Raw genomic sequence first — 18,765 nt, 5'->3', positions numbered from 1 at the left:
GCCTCTTCCCGACAACCCTGGCCGTTGGTTGTTGGGGTCTGCGGGCGGGGGGCTTATCGGAATCTGGGAGCCCCCTTTAATAAGGGGGCCCCCAGATACTGGCCCCCCACCCTATGTAAATGAGTATGGGGTACGATGTACCCCTACCCATTCACCTAGTGAAAAAAGTGTAAATAAAAACACAACACAAGTTTTTTAAATAATTTATTAGACAGCTCTGGTGGTCTTCTTCCATCTTGGGGGGTCTTCTCGTCAGACTCATCCGCTATCTTCTGCTCTTTTGCTAGCTCTTTTACTAGTGGAGGACCCTGGCTTTCTTCTTCATCGTCGCCGCCGTCTGGGGGGTCTTCTTCCGATTTCGGGGTCTTGTCCCGCTCTTCGGTTCTTCTTTCCGGGCCTCCGTTATCTTCTTATAGCTCTTTTACTAGCGTTGGCCCGGTCTTCTGTCGCTGTCGCCTTCTCCTCTTCTTCTCTTCTTCCTTGCGCTGTTTACACAACGCTCTTTGTGGCCGCAATGGCAGGGGCGCGTTGTGTGGCGAATTATATAGGGACAAGGGATGGGGTCACTGGGTTATGTCACATGGTGCCCCTTATGATGTCACAGTCCCAGCATCCTCCGGAGAAGAGAAGACCCCTCAAGACAGAAGAAGACCAACGGAGCTGTCTAATAAATTATTTTAAAAACTTGTGTTGTGTTTTTTTATTTACACTTTTTTCACCAGGTGAATGGGTAGGGGTACATTGTACCCCATACTCATTTACATAGGGTGGGGGCTGGTATCTGGGGGCCCCCTTATTAAAGGGGGCTCCCGGATTCAGATAAGCCCCCCGCCCGCAGACCCCGACAACCAACTGCCAGGGTTGTCGGGAAGAGGCCCTTGTCCTCATCAACATGGGGACAAGGGGCTTTGGGGTGGGAGGGCACACAGCCTGGTACGGCTCAGGAGGGGGTGCTCGCTCGTCCCCACCCCCTTTCCTTTACCGGCCGAGCTGCGTGCTCTGATAAGCGTCTGCTATGAACTTTGGGGGGACCAGCACTCCATTTTTTCAACGTAGAGCTTCCCCTTTACGTCCATACCAGGTGACGGGCTAGTGAGGTGTCAATCTCGCCAATGGAGGCGGATTTCCTTCGCTAGTCCCGTCTACCTGGAGTCACGTACAAAATGAATGGACTTTTCTCCGTGTGTGGGCAAGTCCGTTCATTTGAAAAGTCCGGCGGACACCCGCCATAGTCCGACGGATTGTTCGCCAGACCTAGTCCGCCAGAAAAGTCAGATCGTGTGTGGGCAGGTCCGCTTGTTTGGAAAGTCCGGCGGACCTCCGCTGCAAAGTCCGGCGGTTTGTCCGCCGGATAGTCCAATCGCGTGTACGTGGCATAAGAGTGCCTTTACAATTGGCACAACTTTTTTTTAATGAGGAAGCGATGCATTCTGAATTTCTAAAATTAAGTAGCAGCCAAAGACCATTTGAGACCGCTAAATCCTCAGTGCATGATAAAACTTGATTTTCCTTTACCTCCTCTGTCTCTCTACAATGAAACACCTATGCCAAAAGAAAGTAAAACAGAGAGAAGGCCTAAAAGGGGAGAGGAAAAAAAGGATTTTCATTATGAAAGTTAATTAGCTTCCAAGCCAGGCTGTACCTTTTCAAGAGGAGGAATTAGAAGCATTTAATTGCTTTATCAGCCTTCTCTTTGATTTTCAGCAATCAGGCCGATTCCATTTAATTTAACTGCCACAGATGAGAAGAAAATTGATGCTCTCACCTGCCTCGGAGCAGAAAGAGAGAGAGTAAGAGAGTACGCGAGGGAGAGAAAGAGAAGTCAGAGGAATTGGCAAATATAGTGTCTGCAAATTAATGAAAACTAACAGCATTTGTTCACAATTGGAAATGATGTGTGCCCCGAGGTGTTTGGAAGATATGTACCACAGCGAAGGAGCCGGTCTGGGATGTGAAACCAATCTTAATGTCAACTGAGAGGAGGGGGTCCCCTCCCCAGAATGAGTGCAAACATTCCTAGGATGATTGGGGATCAATTAAGGCAACTTATATGAGGAGAATCATTGCACGCAAAAACACTTTTTGTATGCCACAGCAGATAATTTACTGCTTTGTAGCCTATTTTGCTGAAGGTGAAACGGAAGCTGTTAAGTCGTGTGTTTGCTTGATAAATGTGTTTTGTTTAATGTTTGTGGTGCTTCTCACGATATCAGGTATTTTCTGGTATGGCGGCACCTCTCTGCATCTTATGGTATATACAACGTACAAGGATATGATTGCTGTCTGCTCAGTAATGCCTCAGGCTTTAAGAAGGCCCTCTTTAGGCACTGTTCTCTTCTAACACCCCTCTTGTTGCTTGAGGTATATTACATCTCATGATTGGCCTATACCAAAATGCTTTTCAGGCTCTTTGCTAGTATTTTTAATCTCAATATTGATTTCTAGCTAAGGCAGGAAAAAAAGCGTAAGATCGGTGTGCCTTATTTAGTGTGCAGCATTATTTTGTATCCTCTATGGCCATAACAGAACAGAGGTGTAGATCGAAATACAAGGGACATTTTTTTCCCAGTATATGCTTTTTTAATATTCCTGGAAAATTTGACAGTGCTTTTTGCCAAGCTTAATAATACGAAATAGATTTCTACATTTTTCTATAATTATTTTAATACATTTGTTTAAAACTCTTAAGCTGGCCATAGATTAATTGAAATTCAGCCAGTTCAGCAGAGATTGGTCCAGTTTTGGTCCATCCATAACCAGCATTACCCTGCAGCACTGATCAGTGTACTGATAGCAGAGGAGTCCCCCCTATCAGAATAAAATTTCCCCATCTACCTTGCTTCCATTTGTTTTCTTTCGATTACCTGCTGGCTGATCAAAAAAAAAAAAAAAGATCAATCTATGGGCGGCCTAAGGCAGAAATTAACACCTCAGACTGCACTGGTGCAAATATGGTGTAACTTCACTACACATACATTTCTTAAAAGAGAAGTATGGGAATTTTTTTTTTTTTTAATCTTACTTACCTAGGTGGTAAGTAAGATTTAACTTACCTCAGACTGATGCTGCATCTGTCCCCTGCCAGCTCCAAGGCTGAGAGCCGAGTGATCAAACACTGCTGATCGCCCGGTTCTTTGTGCTCCCTGAGCAGAGAGCTGGTGACTGTCAGTCACTGTCTCTCTGCTCTCCCCCCCCCCCCCCCGCGGTCACTAGTGCAGAGTAAAGGGGGCGGGAGCAGGAGTGCTGAGAGGCTGAGCTGGGTGCCAGTCCAGGCTTGTGGGCGGATCCAAGCCATATGGTCACAATTTTTCCCGAGTCTGGACCGGCTCTATGATGTCAGCCGACAGTGGGCTGAAAACAGGTCGCAGGAGTGCAAAACTGTCTGCAATCCTATAATTCATAGGAGAAGTACAGCCAAAGCTCATTTGGCTGTACTTGTCCTTTAATTGTCTGGCTAGTTCAACTAAGCACAATAATGATATATAGGGCACTATTCAAACACATTACCTAGAATAAATAAATAACTCCTAGTGTGCCCAAAAGTGATTTTCACAATCTTTGTATGCCTTCTTCAGTATCCTTTATGGTTGTATCACAAGACTCTATGGTCTTGACCACCGTGCTGCAGCTCAGATTCAGGGTCTCTGCAATCTTCTTATAGCCTAGGCCATCTTTATGAAGAGCAACAATTCTTTTTTTCAGATCCTCAGAGAGTTCTTTGCTATGAGGTGCCATGTTTCAAGTGCCCAGTATGAGAGTGAGAGTGATCACACCAAATCTAACACAACTGCTCCCCATTCACACCTGAGACCTTGTAACACTAATGAGTCACATGAAACCAGGGAGGAAAAATGGCTAATTGGGTCCAATTTGGACATTTTCACTTAGGGGTATACTCTCTCTTTTGTTGCCAGTGGTTTAGACATTAATGGCTGTGTGTTGAGTTATTTAGAGGGGACAGCAAATGTACACTGTTATACGAGCTGTACACTCACTACTTTACATTGTAGCAAAGTGAAGTTGAAGTGTAGCAAAGATATAATAAAATATTTACAAAAATGTGAGGGGTGTACTCACTTTTGTGAGATACTGTGTGTGTGTATATATATATATATATATATATATATATATATATATACTGTATATATATCTGTATATATATATATATATCTGTATGTAAATATAAATGGGGCAGACTTGGTGGGCCGCTCGGTCTTTTTTTCTGCCTCATTTTTTAATTATTCTGGAACAAATATTTGTCGATTTTTGATATGGCAGAGTTTTTCTAATAAATGCCCTTATTGTGCATTTTCCAAAGACCTGGACTGCTGTGAGGATCAAAGAGTGCTTATCGCTAATATTGAGCTGTTCTAACCTCTGTCCTCTTTAATTAAATGTCTAGTACAGACAAACCCTTAGTCCATTGCATTCCTGATTAGGAAGAACACATTCGTTTTTTTTGAATTTTCAGACATAAAATAGGCAAAATAACAGAATAGTTCAATAGGAGCACCTTATACTAACAAAATAGTTTATGTAGTAATTAAGAAAGAAGAGGTGACTGATACGAAATGGAACCACTTTCTTATAACTGATCAGCTTTGACTACAATTATTGTAAGTGAGCTTTGAACTGTCCAACTTTCAAATTTAAGGATAACTGGATGAAATGTCATAATAATTCAGGATACATAATTTCTAAGTTTTGATTCTGATATTGTCAGTAACCAGGTTAGTATAGTATATACTATTGTCCCTGTGAAAATATTACATATAGGCAGTAGGCATGCCAGCTCTGACATAATGTTTTGTCTTTCTATAAAGATTGTTACCTCACTTATCCTATAGTTGGGGTTAAAAAAATTCAGATGGAATCCCCGGAAACAAGCACTCAGAAACCCTTTTATTTGATTAATTTAAGACAAAAGTGGGCCTTGGTCAGAAATCACACAATGATGTTATCTGCAGACCCCCTTGTTGGTATTTTTCTTTCCTAGTACAATGTCCATTGGCTAATGCCATCTTTAAAAACACAAGATTCCTAAAGGGAAACTCAGTGTGCTAGGCTCACATAAATCCCGATGACTTCATACATAAGACCCATCTCATTGCTCCCATTCACTTCTAAAATTCTAGAATGCTTGGTCTACAACTGTCTTAGCTCCTACCTCAGTGAAAAGAACCTTCTTGACCTCTTAGCCCTTGTACACACGGTCGGACATTCTGACAACCAAATCTGTTGGATTTTGTCCGACGGATTTTGTCCGAAACTGTTGCACACACACGGTCGGACAACGTTTTCGGAAAATCCGATTGTACATAACGTTATGACGTTATTTCGTTACGACGGGACTACGTTCAGGCTAGTAGCCAATAGCTTTACTCTAGGAATTTGATCTGAGCATGTGTGGCACTTTGTCCGTCGGAGTAGGCTACACATGATCGGAGTATGTCTGATCGGAGCATGTTGTCGGAAAATTTTATAGACAAGTTGGAAAACTTGGTCCGTCAGATATTCCGACGGATACAGTCCGATGGAGACTACACACAGTCGGATTATCCGACAATACGGTCCGATCGGACACATTCCGTCGGAATCTCCGACCATATGTACAAGGGCTTACAGTCTGGCTTTCGCTCGCAGCACTCCACGGAAACTGCCTTACTAAAACTCACTACCGATTTACTAACTGCTAAAACCAATGGCCACTACTCCATACTCCTACTACTTGACCACTCTGAGGCTTTTGATACTGTTGACCACCTGCTCCTTCTCAATAAACTCCATTCCCTTGGCCTCCAAGTTTCTGCTCTGTCTTGGTTCTCTGCCTACCTATAACAGCGCTCATTCAGTGTTACCTACAACTCTGTCTGCTCCTCTCCATTGACCCTTTCTGTGGGGGTCCCCCAAGGCGCTGTTCTTGGACCCCTTCTATTCTCTATCTACACCTCCTCTCTTGGTCACTTGATAACCACCCACAGCTTCCAATACCACGTATACCACCAATGCAACCATCAGTCTCTCCCCTCATGCCAGATTACTAGGTATAATCCTAGACTCTGACTTGTCCTTTCAGCCTCAAATCCAATCGCTGTCAAAAGTTTGTAGAATTCACCTCCGTAACATCTCTAAAATGTGCCCCTTTTTAACAAATGAAACCACCAAGCTTCTCATTAACTCCCTCGTTATCTCTCGCCTTGACTATTGCAACTCCCTTCTCATTGGTCTGCCTATCCATAGGCTATCCCCTCTTCAGTCTTTCATGAATGCTGCTGCCAGGCTTATCCACCTTACCCACCATTCAGCGTCCGCCGACCCTCTACTCCAATCCCTACAATGGCTCCCAATCGCCCAGCGAATATAATTCAAAATACTAACCACAACATACAAAGCCATTCACAACTTACCCCAAGCTACATCACCAATCTTGTCTCCAAATATCACCTAAATCATCCTTTATGCTCCTTCCAAAACCTCCTACTCTCAAGCCCCCTCGTCTTCTCCTCCCATGCTCGTCTCCAGGATTTCTCCAGAGCCTCTCTCATCCTCTGGGACTCGCTACCTGAACTTGTCTGGTTATTCCCTACTCTTGCTACCTTCAGGCAATCCCTGAAAAGCTCTTCAGGGAAGCCTATCATGCCTCCAACTAAACTTTTACCACTTCCTTAAGATCATTCCCCACAGTTACAACCTTTTGTACCACCTGCCCCACCCTATTAGATTGTAAGCTCTTCTGAGCAGGGCCCTCTTAATCCTCTTGTATTTCATTGTAAAGCACTGTGTAAACTGTTGGCACTATATAAATCCTGTATAATAATAATAATAATAATAATACATATGAGCACCTAATGATGCTTCCCTTTGCTTCATAGGAGGACTGCAGTGTTGGTCTTCTTGATCTGTCAGCCCTATTCCTCTTATTAGCTTCTTTAATTCAAGAGAGCATTAACCACTTAAGGACCAGGTCTCTTTTTCATACTCGGTGTTTACACGTTTAAAACAGTTTTTTTTGCTAGAAAATTACTTAGAACCCCGAAACATTATATATTGTTTTTTTTCTAACACCCTAGAGAATAAAATGGCGGTCATTGCAATACTTTTTTTCACACCATATTTGCGCACCGCTCTTACAAGTGCAGTTTTTTGTTAAAAAATGCACTTTTTTTAATAAAAAAATAAGACAACAGTAAAATTAGCCCAATTTTTTTTATATTGTGAAAGATAATATTACGCCGAGTAAATTGATACCCAACATGTCATGCTTCAAAATTGCACCCGCTCGTGGAATGGCTTCAAACTTTTACCCTCAAAAATCTCCATAAGCGACACTTAAAAAATTCTACAGGTTGCATGTTTTGTGATACAGAGGAGGTCTATGGCTAGAATTATTATTCTCGCCCTACCAATTGTGGCGATACCTCACATGTGTGGTTTGACTACCATTTTCATATGCAGCGTTACTTACATATGCGTTTACTTCTGCGCACAAGCTCGTCAGAACGGGGTGTTTTAAAAAACATTTTTTTCTTATTTATTTTACTTGATTTTATTTATTTTTACACTGTTTAAAAAAAAAAATGATCACATTCATTCCTATCACAAGGGATGTAAACACCCCTTGTAATAGAAAAAAAGCATGACAGGTCCTCTTAAATATGAGATCTGGGGTCAAAAGGTCCTCAGATCTCATATTTGGACTTAAATGCAATAAAAAAAAATGTCATTGAAAAAAATGTACCTTTAAGAGGTATGGGCGGAAGTGACGTTTTGACGTTGCTTTTGCACTCCTATGGTATAGAGACGAGTGGGGGCCATCTTAGCCTCACTCGTCTCCATACCCAGCACAGGAAAGGACCCGATCGCCTCTGCCGCTACCGATGGTGATCTTGTAGCGAACCCACTGCAGAGACCACCGTTATGGCACACAGGACCACCTCCTGTAAAGAGGGATATCTCGGTTGTGGCAGCAGCTGCTGCCGTTACCGAGATATCTCTCTTCAAAGTACCGACGTATATGTACATGAGGCGGTCCTTAAGTGGTTAAAGTGCACACAGATGGTAGGGTGAGAGGTTTTGAGAACCTCAGCTGCAGGTGGTGAAATTGGTAGATTACCATTTGTTTAGAGACTCATATGTAAAATCATTGAATACCATATATGCCTTCAAAATATAGCCAGTTTTTTTATTTTATTCAGATAGATAGATAGATAGATAGATAGGCACTGCTTGGTAGGATTGTGCTTATGGATGGAGTATATGTGTCACCTAGGTTTCTCACCTACACAAGGTTGAGGGTCTCCAGGTTTTGTGTATGCAATGAAGGAAATGATTGTTGTTGTTTTTTGATCTTGGAGCCTGAAGGTTTTGTATAAACATACAATAAATAAAGCCTCCAGTTCTGGGTCCACATTTTAATTGTTAGTCAGACATTACTAATTAGTCAGTTGTCCACAGACCATTATATATGTAGCGCTGGTACTCCTGAAGAGTATGTGCTATGTTTTTAAATGTAGTTTTTTCCTAAGACTATAATTTGGTCTTGGGGTTAATTTCACTAAATTGTGATTCTGGCATCCGTTTGGCTGGACTGTACTATGTTCTACCTGGTCATAGGTGCGTGTATCATCTCTGACAGGCATTGGAACGCAGTCTGGTTGGACGCATTGGGTACCAATCTCTCTCTCTCTGAGCCAATCAGTGGTTGCGTTGTCTTGCTGTGTATTCCCGGGAGAGGGTATTTAAGGTGCTGAAGTCACGTGGTTCTGGGTTCCAGTCCAGAAGTATGTTCTGACTACATGGTCCTGGTCCTCCTGACTAGCCCCCAGAGGCCCTCATGGCTTGGGGTGCGGATCTATCCGTTTCAGAGTCTCGAGACTGGCTAGTCCGAGGCACAGTAACTGGAAGGAGGATTTCAAGGTGTCCGGTGCCGTCTCGGGTTTGGAGAGGCCCAGCAACTCAAAACGCAACCACGGAAGGACTCTTCAGAAGAGGGCCATGCACGAGGCCGGCTGCTCGGTAAGAGTCTGCAAGCTGAGCTGTAAGGACACCAAATAAATCCACATTCTTATGGTATTGCCAGACTGGCTACAAGATTCTGGTACTGTAAGAAGTTCCTAATTTCATCCTTCGGTTACAACTAAGTTCCTGTGAGAGACTTTCTGTGTTCATCTAAAGTTTTATAACTGAGGCCGCGTACACACGGGCGGACTGTTCGCCCAACCTTGTTCGGCAAACAGTTTCATCAAACAGTCCGCTCAAAATTTGCATGAGCGGACTTGCCCACACACGAGCGGACTGTTTGACGAACAAGGTTGGGCAAACAGTTCGCTCAACTTTTGAAATGAACGGACTCGCCCACGTAAGGCGGAGGCAAATCCGCCCATTTCGAGCGCGTGTACAGGTAGGCGGGGCCCGCGAAGGAGACGTCGCGGGCTCCGCCGCCTGGAATGGGCTTAAAGGGGAACCCCAACGCCGAAAAAAATCGGCGTGGGGGTTCCCCCCAAGTCCACACCAGACCCTTGTCCGAGCACGCTACCCGGCCGGCCAGGAAAGGGGGGCGAGCGAGCGCGCCCCCCCTCCTGAGCCGTACCAGGCCGCGTGCCCTCAACATGGGGGGTGCCTTGTCCCCATGTTGATGAGGACAAGGGCCTCTTCCCGACAACCCTGGCCGTTGGTTGTCGGGGTCTGCGGGCGGGGGGCTTATCGGAATCCGGGAGCCCCCTTTAAGAAGGGGGCCCCCGGATACCGGCCCCCCACCCTATGTGAATGAGTATGGGGTACAATGTACCCCTACCCATTCACCTGTGAAATAAAGTACAATAAAAAACACAACACAGAGAAAAAATATTTTATTGCACAGCTCCGGGGGTCTTCGGGGGTCTTCTCGCCGGACTCCTCCGCTATGTGTGTGTAGCTCTTTTGCTAGCGGAGGAGTCCGGCTTTCTTCCTCCCCGCCGCCGGCCTCTTCTCCCGACTTCGGGGGTCTTGTCCCCCTCTTCGGTTCTTCTGCCGGGCCACCGCGCCTGGTCCGGTGGCCCGGTCTTCTGTCGCCGTCTTCCGTTCTTCTGTCGCCGCCTTCGGTTCTTCTGCCGGGCCACCGCGCCTTCTTGTAGCTCTTTTACAGGCGGTGGCCCGGTCTTCTGTCGCCGCTGTCGTCGCCGCCGCCGCCGCCTTCCGTTCTTGTTCTTCTTCTTGTTCTTCTTCTTCTTCTTCTCCTGGAGATGTTGACTCGACGAGCTCTCCGGCCGGAATGCCAGGGACACGCTCCGCTGCCACTTATATAGTGACAATGGGGCGGTGTCACATGGTATATGTCACATGGGTTGGTCACATGGGTTGATGTCACATGGGGACTATGACATCGTAAGGGGGCGGGGTCACCATGTGACCAACCCATGTGACATATACCATGTGACACCGCCCCATTGTCACTATATAAGTGACCGCACAGCGCGGCTCTGGCATTCCGGCCGGAGAGCTCGTCGAGTCAACATCTCCAGGAGAAGAAGAAAAACAAGAAGAAGAACAAGAACGGAAGGCGGCGGCGGCGGCGACGACAGCGGCGACAGAAGACCGGGCCACCGCCTGTAAAAGAGCTACAAGAAGGCGCGGTGGCCCGGCAGAAGAACCGAAGGCGGCGACAGAAGAACGGAAGACGGCGACAGAAGACCGGGCCACCGGACCAGGCGCGGTGGCCCGGCAGAAGAACCGAAGAGGGGGACAAGACCCCCGAAGTCGGGAGAAGAGGCCGGCGGCGGGGAGGAAGAAAGCCGGACTCCTCCGCTAGCAAAAGAGCTACACACACATAGCGGAGGAGTCCGGCGAGAAGACCCCCGAAGACCCCCGGAGCTGTGCAATAAAATATTTTTTCTCTGTGTTGTGTTTTTTATTGTACTTTATTTCACAGGTGAATGGGTAGGGGTACATTGTACCCCATACTCATTCACATAGGGTGGGAGGCCGGTATCCGGGGCCCCCTTCTTAAAGGGGGCTCCCGGATTCCGATAAGCCCCCCGCCCGCAGACCCCGACAACCAACGGCCAGGGTTGTCGGGAAGAGGCCCTTGTCCTCATCAACATGGGGACAAGGTGCTTTGGGGTGGGGGGGCCGCGCGGCCCCCCCTTCCCCAAGGCACCCCCCATGTTGAGGGCACGCGGCCTGGTACGGCTCAGGAGGGGGGGCGCGCTCGCTCGCCCCCCTTTCCTGGCCGGCCGGGTAGCGTGCTCGGACAAGGGTCTGGTGTGGACTTGGGGGGAACCCCCACGCCGATTTTTTTCGGCGTTGGGGTTCCCCTTTAAGCCCATTCCAGGCGGCGGAGCCCGCGACGTCTCCTTCGCGGGCCCCGCCTACCTATACACGCGCTCGAAATGGGCGGACTTTCCGAGCGGGAACAGTCCGCTCATTTCGAAAGTACAGCGGACAAGCCCACACACGGGCGGACTGTTCGCTCAAACACAGTTTCAGCGGACAGTTTTTCGGAATTTCCGAAAGACTTTGTCCGTCCAACTGTCCGCTGAAACTGTCCGCTGAAAGCCCACACACGAGCGGACTGTCCGCCCAAACACTGTTCAGCGGACAAGGTTGGGCGAACAGTCCGCCCGTGTGTACGCGGCCTGAGTCTGTGGCAGAGACTTTGCTAAGTTTGAATCACTTGTCGGCTGCTAAATCCATGAACCAGGATTTATCCGACAGTTAAAGTATCCAGTTGCGAGTGGCTATTCCCTGGATCATCTAGAGAGAGACATTTCAAGTGTCGGCAGTTTTCCAAACAAGTACCTGAGAGACTGTGTTTTGTTCAACGTTTTATGCAAATAAAAATTCCTAAAAAGGGATTCAAGTGTCGATCTCTGCAGTTATTGGGCCATCGACCTCAGGAACCCCTGGACAAGAACAACAAGGTGGAGAAGGTAAGCAGTAAGCCCAGAAAACCAGATTCTCCTTCGGGAGTCAGTGCTACACGTGAGGTCGTTGTCTGGGATTTATCATTACCTCTTCCAACAGAGAGAACTGTACATGTGAGTTTATGGAATAGAGGGTGGAAGTTTTCTTTTTTGGACTGCGCCATTTTGAGAAAGGCAAAAGACATTCACTGTTGGTGTGTAAGTGTGGGAGGAACCCTGGAGAAAAGCCCACAAATTTGCGCAACCAGAGGAACCAGTGGGAGGAGTCTGCGCCTGTTTCGTCTTCCTACATGAGGCACTGAGTGAGTGCGTCATAGGAGGAGAGTGAAGCTAGTTGTGTTTCACTATACGGAAGAGGAAAAAGTTTCTGGAAGAAAAATGTTTCACGTGCCGGGTGCATCATCTGTTCCAGGACCCAGGATGCCATCGGTGAGGGGTCCCACGAGTATGCAGATACCCGGTACCATGTTGACTGACATGGGAATCCACCTGCTGCCGCAGGGCGGGTTTGTCCTCTACACCACCGGAGATGCTGAGGCCCTTGGCATGCTTTGTGGAGGATGTGATGGATTGATCGCAAATTCTCAGCCATTTGCCCGGTGTCGGAGATGCGGGGAGTACATCTTCAAGGTGGAGCAGCCTACCGAATTGCCTCGGGCCTACCATATGGACTGGGCCACAGGCGGGGCCACTGAGGAGTCTATCATTTATACTCTGGCTGTGAGGCCTACAGTTTCGGCATCGTCCACCATTGCCTGCACCTTGGAAAAGGAAATTTTTTCCTCTTGGGTCAGAGAATCTATTCCTGAAGTCATGGACACGGCTTCGTCCACTACTATTGCTACTACATTTCATTGGAAGAAGGCGATCTCCCTGGAAAAGCCAACACAATCCACCGGTGAGAAATCTGGGGAAACTGTGGGGAAAGGGACTGTAAAAAGTTATGTGTTAGCAGAAGAAGTGCGGGACTCAAATTTAGACTCTTCTTCTTCTGACATCTTTGCCAAAACCCGTAAACGTGCCAACACTTAAAAGAGACGGTACTACTGTGGTGCACAAATCCCCACATTCGTGTATACCCCCTGGGGATGGAACTTCCTGAAACCTGCCGAGACTCGCAAGGTCTCAAAAACTCTTGAGCAAACGGGTGGCAACAGAGTATGGATTAGAGTTTGCGTATGTGCCCAGGGAGATAATGGACACTATTGAGGAAAATCATGAGAAGTGGTATGCAGAGGACGTCTGGGACTACCTTAAAGTTCCAAAACCACTTTGTAAGGCAATTCTGTAAGGCAATTCTGCCCTGAGATGTATGAACGCTTTCTGGGGTGTCTACAGCATTGGAGCTACGGCCGGCATATCTACGCAGACAAAGTTGTTATTTGCAGGCCAGATAAAGACAGTGCGGTGTACTTTATCACAACACATATGTGGATGAGCATGGAAGAGACTTGGTCTTGCCAGATCCACGATTCTACTGGTGAACCATTATTTGAACTGAGTTTTTTTTTTTATACAAGAAGAGTTTTTCTCTTTTCCTGCCTTTTCTTATTGAAAGTACAAGGACTGTGAGTAGAAAGACAGGTTAATTGTTAGCTGTGTGTCAAGACTACTGTATGGGTCACAGTACTTACTTTCCGGAAAGGATTTGCAGTTACAGGGACTCTGACCACTAGGTGGCATGGGTCAGTGCAAAATAAAGTGGTTTTCTTGTTTTAGAAAAAAGAAACAAGCAATAAGTTGTTTTAGAAAAGAAAAAGGTTTTAGATTTAGTTTGGGATAGAGTTCTGCCTTCTAAAAAGATGTAAAATATGTTTGTATCGCTGTTATGTGTTTTCTTTTCAGGATGCACCAAGATCATCTGTCAAGCCGCTGGAGGGTGGGTGGTGTAGATAGACAGGATTGGGTGGTATGTTTTATGTGCAAATCTTAAATGCGTTTGTTATTTCCTTCCTTCTCCTTTTCCAAAACCCCAAAAGCTCAGGTACTTAAACTTTTTTTGTAGTGTTAAGAGGTTTTTTAGCTAAATGATGAGGACATCGTCTAAATGACCTGGGGGAGTGTGTAGCGCCGGTACTCCTGAAGAGTATGTGCTATGTTTGTAAATGTAGTTTTTTCCTAAGACTATAGTTTGGTCTTGGGGTTAATTTCACTAAATTGTGATTCTGACATCAGTTTGGCTGGACTGTACTATGTTCTGCCTGGTCATAGGTGCATGCATCATCTCTGACAGGCATTGGAACGCAGTCTGGTTGGATGCATTGGGTACCAATCTCTCTCTCTGAGCCAATCAGTGGGTGCATTGTTTCGCTGTGTATTCCGTGAGAGGGTACTTAAGATGCTGAAGTCACGTGGTTCTGGGTTCCGGTCCAGTAGTATGTTCTGACTCCATGGTCCTGGTCCTGGTCCTCCTGACCAGCCCCCAGAGGCCCTCCTGGCCTGGGGTGCGGATCTATCCATTTCCGAGTCTCGAGACTGGCTAGTCCAAGGCACAGTAACTGGAAGGTGGTCCGGTGCCATCTCGGGTTTGGAGAGGCCCAGCAACTCAAAACACAACCAGGAGAGGACTCTTCAGAAGAGGGCCATGCATGAGGTTGGCTGCTCGGTAAGAGCCTGAAAGCTGAGCTGTAAGGACACCAAGTAAATCTGCATTCTTATGGTATTTCCGGACCGGCTGTAAGATTCTAGTACTGTAAGAAAGTTCTTAATTTCATCCTTCGGTTACAACTAAGTTCCTGTGAGTTTCTGTGTTCATCTAAAGTTTTACAACCAAGTCAGAGACTTTGCTGAGTTTGAATCACTTGTCGGCTGCTAAATCCATGAACCAGGATTTATCCGACAGTTGAAGTATCCAGATGCGAGTGGCTATTCCCTGGATCATCTAGAGAGAGACATTTCAAGTGTCGGCAGTTTTCCAAACAAGTACAAATAAAACAAATAAAAATTCCTCCAAAAGGCATTCGAGTGTCGGTCTCTGCAGTTATTGGGCCATCAACCTCGGGAACCCCTAGACAAGAACAACGAGGTGGAGAAGGTAAGGGGTAAGCCCAGAAAACCAGACGCTCCTTCGGGAGTCAGTGCTACATATATCTGAGCTGACTTAGGCTAGAAGCTCTCTTCCACTGTATCTGCTGTGAGAGCCCGCTGCTGGCTGTAATGGCTGACTGTGGACAGAACACTAACAAAAGGTACAAGAGCTGGCTGTTTATTTTGGGTAAACCCATTAGATGGCACTCTGTCAGTAGGTATTTACAATAGTTTAGTGGATTGGATGAACTGATGTTTCATTTGACTTGCTGTACTAAGCCCCCTGCTTTGAACTTGTGTCCTGTCTTGCAAAAAAAAGTGCAGTGCGGGCCTGCTTGGATTGTTCCTGGACATCCCTGCCTCTTGCATGGTTTAGTTCTGCAGTTTTCAGTTAAGTCTGCCCCTCCTTGCTATATATATATATATATATATATATATATATATATATATATATATATATATATATGTATGTATGTATGTATGTGTATTATAAATCTCACTTAGGAATGCAGTACATCTGTCTCCCTGAAAGCATGTGGAAGGCAGGCGTGATTTAAAGACATGACCCCAAGGGAAGAGATAGCTACATTATCCAAAATACACATTTCCGTGACTTTATGGCTCAAGTGTTCACGCACATGTTTGGGCTAACATAATATATGTTTGCAATTGTATTGTAGTTCTTTGTGGCACAACTAAATGAGGAAGTGTAATAAGAACATAAAATATTATGAGAGAGTCCCAGCTAGTTTTTATCTCTCAGCTTTATCTCTCTGTCTTGCGTTTTGATTTAGAAGCATATAACCCATATGGGTTGTAGTTATATTGGAAGATAAGAGAGGCATACACTGTATGTATGTATTGCTCATGCTGAATTCTTTTCATAATAGACTCTACTGTTCATGCCGGTTTAACAGTTTTCTTGTAATCATGAGGCATCATTTTATATAATATTTTGGATATCAGAGTTTGTGTTTTAGTACCTTACAACATAACAAGTTTTGGTTGTGTTAGCTGCTTTTTAGTGCTGGAATATTCTATTCATGTCTTCATGTACAGTATATGTAGATAATTTCGATAATTTGTACCATTTCCCTTACCCTTCCATTTAATCTCTATTTTATATTCTAATTAAGATACCCCTGCTGGCCAGCACAGTTTATGGCAGAATGGTTGCAATCCCTCTACAAGCATGACATTGTTCTTTCTGCTAACAGTATGGCACTACCAAGGAGCATGAAATCTACCTAATAAAAAAAAACTTTCAGTAAAGTTTCAGTTGAAACAGAAATCCACCTGGCAGTGATATTTATTTTCCTTTGGCAGTGTGGCATTCCTAAAACAACATGATAATCCTAGCTCAACATGGCACTGCTTTTTACATTGAAACATTGAAGGTACCTACTAGTATGGCTAATATCAAAATTACCAATCTTTGGCAGCATAACAACTTAGCACTCCTTTGACAATAAGAAAAGATAAGCAATGAATGAAGAAACAGAGTAGCAACCCATTCTCTTCCATTTTCTTCCTTTGGTGCATTTATTTAGTTTTTCTTGCCACTGTCCAGTAAAGGCTTATTTCAGAGATGACAGAAATTGTGGTTTTGTGTATATGTTGGGTCTAAGATACAGTGGCTCACAGAAAATGAGAAGATGAATAGCAAATATACAGTTAATTTACATAAATGTTTCCCTTTTGGTAATTTTTAGTTTCAACCAGAAAATTGGTAGTAGTGCCAATACATCATCTAGTTTTCTTTGGTCTTGTGGAGTCCCTGTATCCCAGGCTTCACACCAAACACAAGTCACCGACTATGTCTTAACACAAGCATACAGTAGACCAGTGGTCTCCAAATTGCGGCCCTGGGGGCTGGATGTGGCCCTTTGCTTGCTTTTATCTGGCCCTTGGGGCATTATTCCGCATTATTCTGCATTATTCAGCAAAAGGGGGCCATAGTTCCTGCCTCTTTATTCCTCATACTGACACCAATGATGGAACACTAGTCCTCTCACTTAAGGCCCATACACACGATCAGACTTTTTGACAACAAACATGCAAATTAGCTGTTTTGGAGCAATATCCGACCGTGTGTACGCTCCATCGGTCAAACTTTTTTGGTTTGCATCGGACTTTTGTTGGCTGTGCGAACGGACAAACTTTCTGGCAACAAAAGTTCGATGGAGCAAAGTCTGATCGCGTGTACAGAAAACCATAGGACTTTTGTACAAAGTACAAACAGGCATGCTCAGAACCAATGCAAAAGATCAGACAACAATACAGAAGCTGACCAAAGGTGGCGGTAAAGAGCAGAAAAACCACATGATTTGGTGAAAGTTGGCTGAAAAAGTCCTGCTGTGTGTATGCAATACAAGTTCAGGGCCGACGCCCTTTGTACAAAAATCCTAAGGAAAGTTTGTACAAAGTCCTATCGTGTGTATGAGGCTTTACACTAATGAGGGGACACTATTCCTCCCACTTAAACCAATGGTGGGCACTATTTCTGCCACTGACACCAACAATGGACAACTATTCCTCCCACTAGCACAGGATGGGGCACTATTCCTCCCCCTAATACCAAAGATGCGGAACTGTTTACTCCCACTGGCCTTACTCCCACCCTTTATTCTTCCACTGGCCACAGTCCGGCCCTCCCAAAGTTTAAGGACAGTAAACTGGCTCTTTATTTAAAAAGTTTGGAGACCCCTGCAGTAGACCTTTAGTGGCCAGTGGCAGATGGGGCTTTGTTCTGGGATGAACATGGCTTAGATCTGAGCCAGGCAGAAGACTGTCCAGACAAATGTTATTTGTCACAGTGATTGTTTAAGGTGACCAGCTTGTTTTGCTGTCATTGTGACAAAAATAATCTATCTGGACTGTCAACTACAGGTTGGAGTTCTTGTTTTTTATACTATTTTTACAACTTGTGTCCCAAAAGCCATGTCTGGGCCTACTGGGTTTTAAAGAGCTCCTTCTAACCAAACTACCATACTAAATTGGAATTAGAATACTCACCTAGATCTGGGCCCAGTCTCCTGACACCATACCTTTTTTTCACAGCTGTATGACTGAGACAGTTGATGGTTACATTGCACTGCTTATTTTTATCTATCCTTACTGAATTTTCTGACATCATATACCTGTGTGATTTACCCACGTATTTGAAAGGCCAAATTTAACGCATCTAGCCCTGCTGTCCAAATCAAATGTTTCAGCATGCTTATGACCATCTTTACTTGGTGGAGAACTGTCTGCCTAATCCTGCATTTCTGTCCACTTTCATTAACAGGGTAAATGGTGAAAAGATATTAGTCTGCAGCAAGCCATTAAAGAAAAAAATCTCCTCTAGTGAAACGCTTATAATACCTTCCATGCGAAGATAGTAAAAAATCCACCTACCTTTTTCTTCTTGCTACTTAGTTGATTCTTCATTCTCTGTGTGCACATTGTAAACAAAAATCATTGTGGGCGGTCTTCCTTGTGCTCGGTTCTTAGATTTTGCTGGTCCTTGATTAAAATGTTGACTTTAACTTAGAATTAACCCGATTAATATAATTGAAAGTAAAAGTCTGCAGCTCAGCACTTTGTTTGATGAACGGAGATGGATTAGGAAAGAAAGCTTTCAAATTGAATACACATCTCCTCTCTATCTGTTAATTGCACCATTTACTGCTACCTGACTCACTGACCGTCAGTGTTTAGTCCAGTTAATGATGATACACAGTCCACACTTTCTCTAGATAATTAAAAACATTTTGGTTGACATGGTTCCAGGGGGAGTTTTCTTGCCTGTCCCAGCTCAGAAACACCATGTGATTAATTCTTAATTTTGGAAGTC

This window comes from Lithobates pipiens, unplaced genomic scaffold (assembly GCF_037356315.1).
Source record: "Lithobates pipiens isolate NorthernLeopardFrog02 unplaced genomic scaffold, aLitPip1_a1.2 Scaffold_25, whole genome shotgun sequence".
Lineage (NCBI taxonomy): Eukaryota > Metazoa > Chordata > Amphibia > Anura > Ranidae > Lithobates > Lithobates pipiens.
Note: the sequence above shows the minus strand (reverse complement) of the source record.